Below are 9,914 nucleotides of genomic sequence, written 5' to 3'. Positions count from 1 at the left end.
GGCATCCAATGCAAGGAGTCACGGCAATGGCAAGGGTAGTGCCACCTTAATGATCTTTCATGATGAGACAATCCTGTCACCCTTAAGTCAAGGTCTGACCTCAGAAATAATGTTTGCATCCCTTCATTTATGTCATGCACAACTCCTAGGTCTATTCCCTTTCCAAAGCATGGAGCACACTCATGCCAATGCACAAAATGAGATGTTTTTATAACAAAGCCATATATGCAACGGAACCAGTGCACATGTACCAAGGAAACATAAATCACCTGTGACAACACCTTTTGTAATCATAGTGACTTAAACTTCTGCTTGTGAGTGTCTTGGTATCCCCCTCCCACACCTTACCAACCACCACCCCCCAACCCCGCGACCTCACTGGCAGCTAGATTGGAGACAGCCTGCTAACTCCATTTGTCCGTTGGTCTTGATGACCTTGGCGGCTGTACCCTGGCCAATGGAGTCTGCGCAGGCCCCATCTGGACGGGAGAGTCCAGCTCCATGGCTGGGCACACCAGAGTCATCGCAGCCTCATCAGAGGTGATGGCCACTGGCAGAGGGGCAGAGGAGCTGCTGCCATTATAATATCATCCTGAGAGGAGATTGCTGATGCAAGCTGCCGCTCAATCGCCAATATCTGGTTGGTTTGAACATCCTGCACACCATTGATGGATGGGCAGCTAGCAGTGTTACGAGGTGCCTCATCCACATATCACACTGGCAGTGACCTACTGAGGTCAATGGCAGTGTTTGGGCTTGCAGGTCTTAACACAACCCCAGAAACCCCTGATTCTGTTCCTAGAGTTGCCTCTCCATGAGAGTTGCCACTCTCTCAATGGAGGAGGTAGTGCGCTCAGAGCTCCGGTTCAATGCAGTGCTCACACTCTGCATGGACTCCTCCAAAGCAAAGATCATGGCATGCAGGCCCTCAGGGATCTCTGCCAGATCTTCTTGTGCATCCCGCTGGACATCCACCTGATGGACGATGTTAGGAAATAGATAGCTTAAGTATTGTGTATGTTCAAAATGAAGTTTGATTTGTATTTCTGTATTTGTGGTGTGTTAAGAAAAAGGGAAAGTTCAGTTTTAGTTTCACTTTAAAAGGTGCCTGCATTGTAATGAGATTTTATGATTCTTGAAGGGAAGGTGAAAAAACAAGGCAGAAAAAAACTGTGCTGTTGTCTAGCAACAGAAGGCCCCACAGAGACAGAAAAGTAATTTCAGTCAATTTTATGGCAAATTTGGATTTCCAGCATCCGCAGTTTTTTGCTTTTATCAATTTTAGTGCAGTTGGACAGTGGGTGCTCCAATGTTGAAAGGTATTGCCAACAGAAGCAGCACAGCAGAGGGGTAAATAGCAAGTCTTAAACTAAAGTTGAAGCCAGGATTCCAGACAGGCTGCGTACTAGGAGACGGAACTGCAGAGAGAGAGCAGATTTCCCAAAAGAACCAAAAGGTCCCAAAGCCAAGGAGTGAGAAAGAAAGAAAGGGTCCCAAGAAGACCTTCTAATCAAAGGAAGAACAGGAACAGAATTTTCCGCTTGGCCTGTGGGCATGCGCCCAACATGCTCGAGCATGAAATAGCACGCGATGATGTCTGGTGAACGTCCCGACGTCATCCTGCACATGTGCGATATTTCGGTTGGTGACCACGCGCAAGAGTCAGGAGCATGTCCGCTGACAATTAAGAAGCCTATTAAGGCCATTAATTTATTAATTAAGTACCATTTTTCGTTGCCTTATCCAATGCTACGGTTGGCAGGCGGGATGAGGTTTCTGACATTAATTTTAAAAAAATGTTTTGACATAATTTTTATTGTGTATATGTGAATCCTATGTGGGGACATTTTTTTCAGAATTTAAAATTCCTTATTTTTAATTTAAAATTTTTCAGATCCCTGAGGTAGCCCTCTGCCTTTAGGGAGCTTTCATTGTGCGCTCCCCTGCGCCCACACTGACTTCAGTTCTCGCCCTCCTCCCGACCCCACCCTGGCAGCGCTGAGCCTTTTAGTGCACCTTTCATGCTGGCTGGCTGTAAATTGGCCAGCCAGTGTGAAATCACGGTAGATAGCCGATTGCGGGTGGTGGACCGTTTCCTGGTTGGTCCCGCATCCACCCATCATGCCCACCCAACAACCTGAAAATTCTGCCCAAGGAATGTGGAAAAGGTTCTGTTCTGTGGAAGTGAAAGTAAGGAGCAGAGAGGAAGGCTCCAATCTCCAAGCTTAAAGAGAAGAAAGTTGCAGGAAGCAGACTTAAAGCAAAAACAGCTTGAGAGAAGCTAGAAGGTCAAAGGAGACAGTTGAAGGTCTGTAATTCTTTACTATGGGCATATGAAGCAGGGGTGTTCTGTTTGAATGGCTGAGTTAGTGAAAGAGAGTGCATGGAAGAAAGCTTGAGTGCACGTAGCGATCCAAGGGTGAGGAACATCAGAAGGAGATTTCAAAACCCTGGAGGTGGTCCCTTGTGGAAGGTTTCTGAGAGAAAGCATCATTTGGGACAAGATTCCTGAGTGAGTTTTTCGAGAGTGGAGATTGGAAACTCTCATGTGAAAGATGGAGTTCAGTGAGACCAGGTGGCTCATGTTGTGACAAGCGTCTGAAGCAGTTGAGGGGGGATCCATAGCATCTGTTTGGGGTGACATCTATCACTTGGTTTCAGAGATTGGCGACTGACCGCAGGTCACCGATTGGTTTACCTGGGCTGTGTACTTACTGTGAACATCAGAGTATAAGATAGCTTTTGTAACTTGTGTCATTCTTACAAATCTGTATTTCCCTGTAAAGGTATAGTGGTGGGTGAAGGAGTATTGTAATATAGTTCATTTTTCTTGTTTAATACATGTCTTACTCTTTTGCTAAAAGCTCATCAGCTGACTCCTGTGACTCTGTTCAGTAGCCATTCTCCACATACCTAAACAAAAAGTAAAATTTAGGATTTATCAAGCTGGGTTCCACTCTAAGATCTGGCTTTTCCAGTAGTAACATCAGCTGGGACCATAACAATGACTCCAGAGGCTCATCATCTGCTTCAGATTCAGCATTCAATCCTCTGGCTGTTGGTTCCCCCGGACTTTCTGCCTCCACCAACTCCTCAGCAAAGTGTGATGTGCCCTCACCACTGTGCAGTGCCATCTTATCCGATACATAAATGCCCGCCGACATGCCTGTGTCTGCACTGGTGTTTGGTGCAGTGGGAGGATGTGAAACGGCTGCATCTGTGAGTAGCTCCTCCTCGGGAATGAAGGGAGGGTCCTTAGGGTCTGTCTGGCATCATGAGGATGGTGCAACTGAAGGAGGAAGAGAAAATGTCAGTAGCAATCATCATTATGAACTCATAGTGCATGAAAGCTGGTTGCTTCTCACAATGGACAACTGCCTCACAGAGACACTTAATGGAATTTTTAGCGCCCATTGGCATCGGGCGTCATGGCAGGCAAGAGCGGACAATATGGCAAGAAGGCCAGAAATCGGCTTCACAATGTTGTGAAACCAGTTTGTAATCATCTGCTCTGCTGGTCAATGGCGGGCCACGTTTCCCACCACCGCATGTGGGGAAATCCATTTTAATGCATCTGCCTATCACTATAAGCCCAGCTCACCGGAATCATTCCCCTATGTCAAATTTAGCGCCCACATCAGTGGGCAAACATGCCGGTGCAGAACACGTCTTGACAAGCGTGGCCTGCAGAAGTCATGACTTACCCTCAAGGCCTTGCTCACATCGCAGACATCTGAGAAGCAGAAGATGCTGGACCCCGACAACAACGGGACCTTGGAAGAACATGCGTCATATGTTGGGAGGATTCTCAAGGACATGGCTCTGCCATGAAGCAGCTCACAGAAGTTGGAAGGTCATTGTTGAAGGTCTGCTTCAGGACATCAGTCTGCAATGAATGATCTTCGAGGGGGTGAAGAGGAGGGTGTAGGCTGGATTTGGAGAGGAAGGTGTGTTGGGGGGGAAAATGAGGCTGGGAGGGGGAATGATGGTGTCAGGGGGATGAGGTTGGGTGGGGGAATGATGGTATAAGGTGGGGGTGATGTTGGGGGGTGGGGGGGCGGGTGTATGGGGGAGGAGGGTGAACAGGTGAGGAGGGTGTAACGGGGAGAATACGTCAACCGGGGAGGTCTTAGGAAGGTGTAAAGGAAGGAGTTTGGAGGGGGCAAGAAGTTCGTAGTGGGGGCAGGATTTCAGGTGCGGGAAGGAGTTCCAAGGGGAGGCGGATGGAGCCTAGGGGGGGTGGAAGGAGTCTGGAGGAGGAAAGAGTCTGGAGGTGGGAAAGGGTCCAGAGGTGAGAAGGAGTCTGGAGGGGGGAAGGAACCTGGAGGGGGGAAGCTGTCCAGGGGGAGGAAGGAGTAAGGATGGAAGAAAGGAATAGGCGGGTGGAAGGGGTAAGGGGGGATGTCCAGGTGAATGTGAAAAGGAGGAGTCTATGGAGTTGATGACTGCCTCCTGGGGAGCTAAATGAGGGTGGGGTGGTAGGAAGGAATGCTGAGAATGAGAAATGGCAGAGTGAGCCGGTAGGGTGGGAGGGTGAGGGTGAGACGGTATCGATAGAAGGGACAGTGCGGGTGGTCGATGGGGCTTGGAGACAGGCCCGGACCCTGAGGGTGAGGAGAAGGAGGTCAGGGAGTTCAACGTTAATAGAGGTGGGATTCTAGGGAAGGTAGGGAATGTGCACGTTCACCGGACATCCCTGAAAAAAAGGGTTCTGGGTGGTAGGTGACAGTAGGGAAATGGAAGGTGATGCCAGGGAGGTCGACAGTGATAGGGGAACGGACATGGGTGACTGGGGGACGGGAAAGGACAGGGGAGCTGAAGACAAATTTTATCAAAACTATGCTTCTAAATCTGGAAGTGAGCGGAGCCTCATGTTGGGCAGGAACAGGTGCTGCATGGGAGTGTGATCAGTGGGTGGGCAGAGATGCAGGTCAGCTCAGATGAACTGAAAAAGAACCCCAACAGCACTGAAAATGCTCAGGACATTGAGATCAGTGTGATGGAGGAAGGATCCTTGTGCATGGGAGAGTGCTTGCATGAGGCTCTGAAAGGCCCTGCCACACACACACTTCTCTTTCCAGAATCACTCATGGGCTGGCTGCGTGCAGCTGAACTACTAGTTGGAGGAGATGCAGTGGGAGGACTTGTGAAACCTGTCAATGAAGCTGAAGGACACCATTACACATTACTCAGTGAAAGTGAATATACTTCCAGGTTGTAAAGTGACAAAACGTGTTCACCAATGCAAGCACCTGAGATCAGGATTGCTTGATTTTTCTAGGCCTAACACTTCTAGGTGCTGCCCTGACATCCACAACAGGGGTGGAGACAGCCTGTGCAATGGTTGGCCCTGTTGCTTCTGATGCTTCTGGCATGAGTCCTCTGGAGAGCCAAGGCCTTGAGGGCCCCGGCTTGCTTTGGCTGTCCACCTGTGGGCCAGCTGCTCCCTCTGCGGTGACAGAGGATGGGATTGAGGAGTCACAAGCAAAGGGGACTTGGAGAGATTCCTGAGTGGATGACCCAGAGGTGTCAAGTTTCCGGTCCTCCTCCCTTCAGGTACCCGAGGGCCCTGGCCTGACTCCTTGAGGGGAAGGAGCACCTGGCGGGACGGCGGGGTGCCCCATTTCCCTCTCACAATGCACTGCAAGAAGTCACCCATGGCTACGACAATGGAGTGCAGGTCTGTGCACATCTCCCTGTTCTGCTGGACCAGGGTCTCCATGGCATCTGCCATCCTACCAATGGAGACCTCCATAAGCGCACATGTGGGCACCACTTCATCAGAGAGCAGGCAGACACACTCCTTCGACTCATATGCCACTCTGTTGAGGGCTTTCAACAGCTCTTCATGATGTCCGTTGTCTTCTGCTGACTCTCCATGATGAGGTAGAAGGCTGAATCCGGAGGCTCATTATCTAACTTGGGCCTCACAGATGCCTCTTCCCCAGCTGAGTGCCGAGGAGCTGGGTGGACCCTGCCTCCTCCTGCTGCAAACACATGTCCGTGCGGTGACCACCAGATTGTGAACCCGAACCTGCTCTCGACCTAGGTCCCACCGAGGTGTGTGTCTCTGAACTGGTGAAGGGTGTGGGTAGGAAATGTGAAGGGTCTTCCAGGCTGCTTATTTCCAGCTCTTCAAAGGAGAATGCATCCTCTTCACTGGAGGTGAGAACCTGGACGGAGCTGAGGGACTGACTGGCTAAGGCATCGGTTGCTTGGCAAAGCTCCCTGTGAACCAAAGTAGAGATAATTAGTGCATGGCAGCAGAGTCAAAAGCAGGAGAGAGAGCACTCACATTTGCAGAATAGAGAGAGGGATGAAGTGTTGTAGGATCCTCATGCAGGTGTTTGCCACCAACCTCACCATTGCCGTAGGCACGGCCATGTCCTCAACATTCAGCGTGATGGCACACCCCTCAAAGTGAATGAGGAGCCTAATATGGGCTCCCCCGCCTAGGTCTGGGATCTCTCCCTGCTGTTGTCAGCCAGCTTCTCCTGCATGAAAGCAGGTGGAGAGAGTGTGAGGAGGACACATGGCACTGCGTGGAATGTTTGCATCGTGAGCGGAGCCATGGAAGGGATGAGGATCTGAGCTCCAGAGGCTATGAGCCTGATGGAGATGTGAGGGTGTATGTGAGGGTTAGTGCTGTTACTCCTTAAGGTGTGAGACCCCTGTGGATTTTTGATGGGTTTGTGAGTGTGTGCGTTGAGAGTGATGAGAAGAGTGACTTACCCTGGCGGAACAGATGAAACCATTCATCCTCTTTCGGCACTGAGTGGCTGTCCTCTTTTGCAGGGCATTGGCGCTGACCACCACTGCCACTGTCTCCCATGCTAGATTGGTGACCTTTGCCCAGAGCAGGGGTAGTGGACATTATAGTGGGCCTCCACTGCATCTAGTAGGCATTTGAGGGATGTGTTGCTAAATCTGGGGGCAGCATGCTCCCTCCCTTTGGTAGCCATCAGTTTGAAGCTGCCTCCTATGCCATGAAGAGTGCTAACTCTATGCAGGGACAGCCTTTAAATATGGCGCCCGGTTTACTGATGGCCTGATGTGATGTTGGGGTGGGCAAATGAAAGGATGCCCCGTCAGCAGCCCGGTGTGTTTCCCGGGAATACATGGTTAATGAGGTGGGATTGGGATGACAAAAACCACCTTTGCGACCGCTGGGTAAAACATTCTTTTTCCCGCCCCCTACTGCACTTAGTGCAAATCCAGGATCTGTACATTGTGAATGGTCGAGCAACAGGGACTGTTGGTTTAAACATCTCATTCCAAATGCCACTGCCCTACATCTCTTATACCTTCTCCCAGTTGCTTCCCTGTCCACTAAACAGTTAATTTCCCCCAAGACTCCTGATTCTCCATGACCTGTGGACCTGGCTCCATGCTCGCAGGCCATCTCCAGAGCTTCTTCCTCCGTGTGCATCATAATCAGCAGGTAGGGCACAGCTCCACACGTTCACCCTTGCTCCTGAGCATTATGATACCTCTTCTCCTGTAAGGGCGAAAGTGCTTTCATGAATTCCCCTCAGCATGCCAGACCATACCAGCCACCACCCCCACCCCACGCACACCCTAGAGGCATAGGTGCAGGTGCCCATCACATGGGTACACCTTACCCTTGCATGCATCCAAGCCAACCAGGCACATTTTTTCAGTCTCTTAAGGCATAGGGTTATGTGCCATTTGGCACTTTGCATTTCATACACCCATGAGCGCCAACAAGTTGTGCCACCCACTAAGACATCTATACACAGTTCCAATTGGACTCAGTACTCACTCTGGCAGAGCGCATTGAACCTTTTTCTGCACTGGAGCTATGTGCGGCACACAACGCCATGCCCGCTCACCTGGGCAGCCGCATTCATCCACACCTTCTTGATCTGGTGAGGTGGCCTCCTCTTACCATCCCATGGGATCAATATATCCTACCAGGGCCTCACTGCCTCCAGAAGAACACTTAGGCATTCATCGGTAAAAGAGAAGCAGAGTGCCTATGGGCATTGTCCTCCCGCCTGGCACAGGCTGCTGGTCCTAAGGCCAAAATTGCTGGTCCGACAGAAAATATCCTTCCAGTCACTGACACACTCAGATACAGCTCCCTAAGGCTCTGACCACCTCTTGGCAGCATTCAAGGGGCTCCTTGTCCATTTTTAAACACATCCCACACCACCCCCCAACACCACCGCCCCCCCCCGCCAACCCCAGAACCCCCTTTGACCCAGTGCCCGAGCTGCTCCTGCTCCCGCTGGCAATGCTGAGCCAGTCTCAGTGCGCTTCACGCTGTCTGGCTGTTAATTGGCTCCTAACCCTGTGAAATCGGGGTCGAAAGCCAATCATGGGAGGAAGAGGATATCACATCCATCACATCTTTCGGGCCTGCCGATCACACTCACCCACCAAGCATAAAATTCAGGCCACGGAGTTCATAAAAAAGTGTCCCAGTGCCTATTTAAATAAATAACTTGCTAAATATAATGAGGGGGAAGTATATTTCATCTATGTGGAGATTTTCAAGTTGCAGATCATGAACTGTCATGAACTAAATTGGAAGAAAATCGGTATAATGTTATTTATAGCCTAAGGGAGCGATTAGTGCAATACATTGACAAATAGTCACAAACAGAAGTATGATTATTATTTTAATGGTTATTTCAATGATCTGTGCACTCTAACATATGTATTCTATAACTCCTGTTACAAACTTCTAATTTCATTTTCCTGAGAATAACATTATATTAAGTAATTATTTCCATTGTGTCAGAGATACTTATGTACTTACAAAAGGTCCTGAAATAGTTGCATTTGAAAAATGGAGATGAGAACTGGCATCAAGTGCAGAGGGTCACTACAAAGTAAGGATCCTGTATTCAGCAATGACATTCAAGAATATTTAATCGATATCCTGCTCCACTGGCAGAGAGAGAATCGACTACAAATACCTTTAGTACTGCACTTCATCAAATCTAGCATTGTTAAAATGGGAAGACAAGTTGAAAGTGTACTTAGAATGCTTTAAGGGAAACTGAATTAAGCCTTGAATGTTTCTGAGATGCAGTGAATATTTTTTACTTGATTACTTCTTAAGCAGGAAATAATGCAAATGATGTTATGTGACTTCAGGTCACATTGGGTCATAACCATTCACAAAATTCCAAACTGTGATTGATAGTCTTTTGTTAGACAAAAGTATTAAAGGCTACAGAACCAAGGCCAGTATATGGCATTAAGATACAGATCAGCATAATCTAATAAAATGGCAGAACAGGCTTGTGGGCTGAATGGCCTACTCCTGTTCCCACGTCTCAACATTTTTAAGCCTAAAGCTAGATGATCTTGCTTGGCGTTAGGCACAGGGCATTGAGGTCATCAGTAGAAGCAAGGTTAAAAGGCAGGGGATAATTAGACCAGGGCATTCTGACATCATTCAATTTCCATTTTAAAGTCATAGGGGGTTAAATTGGATAACCCCTGAAAACCGGTGCACCCAATGATTGAAATGAAGACAACTTTGTGCTAGCTGCTAATTTTCATGATTTCTCTGTGGAAACAGCACTCCCCATGCTGTCCCATAGGCTGAAATTATTAGCAGGGTGCCCAATACCATGAGTGCCTAGCACTATTAAAAGCTAGACTGTACGACTTACAGCTATCTTGCATCTCTTAAAGGGGAAGTGCACTGTGGCTGCTGTTAACATTGACATCATTGGGAATAATGTGCTGTGCAACGATCAACAATGACTAACTATGGGAGAATGAGGGCACCAAGGCTTAGTGACACTGCACTGGAGGTCTTGGTAGAGGAGGTGGGAAAGAGAGAGAGTTATCCTGTATCCACAGGAGATGGGTTACGGGAAAGAAGACCCTCTAGACACATGGGAATTAGGCAGTGCAAAGAAACGGCTGAAGAG

The sequence above is a fragment of the Carcharodon carcharias genome, chromosome 5, assembly GCF_017639515.1.
Source record: "Carcharodon carcharias isolate sCarCar2 chromosome 5, sCarCar2.pri, whole genome shotgun sequence".
Classification (NCBI taxonomy): domain Eukaryota; kingdom Metazoa; phylum Chordata; class Chondrichthyes; order Lamniformes; family Lamnidae; genus Carcharodon; species Carcharodon carcharias.
The sequence above is the reverse complement of the archived record's forward strand: the minus strand, read 5'-3'. Positions refer to the sequence as shown.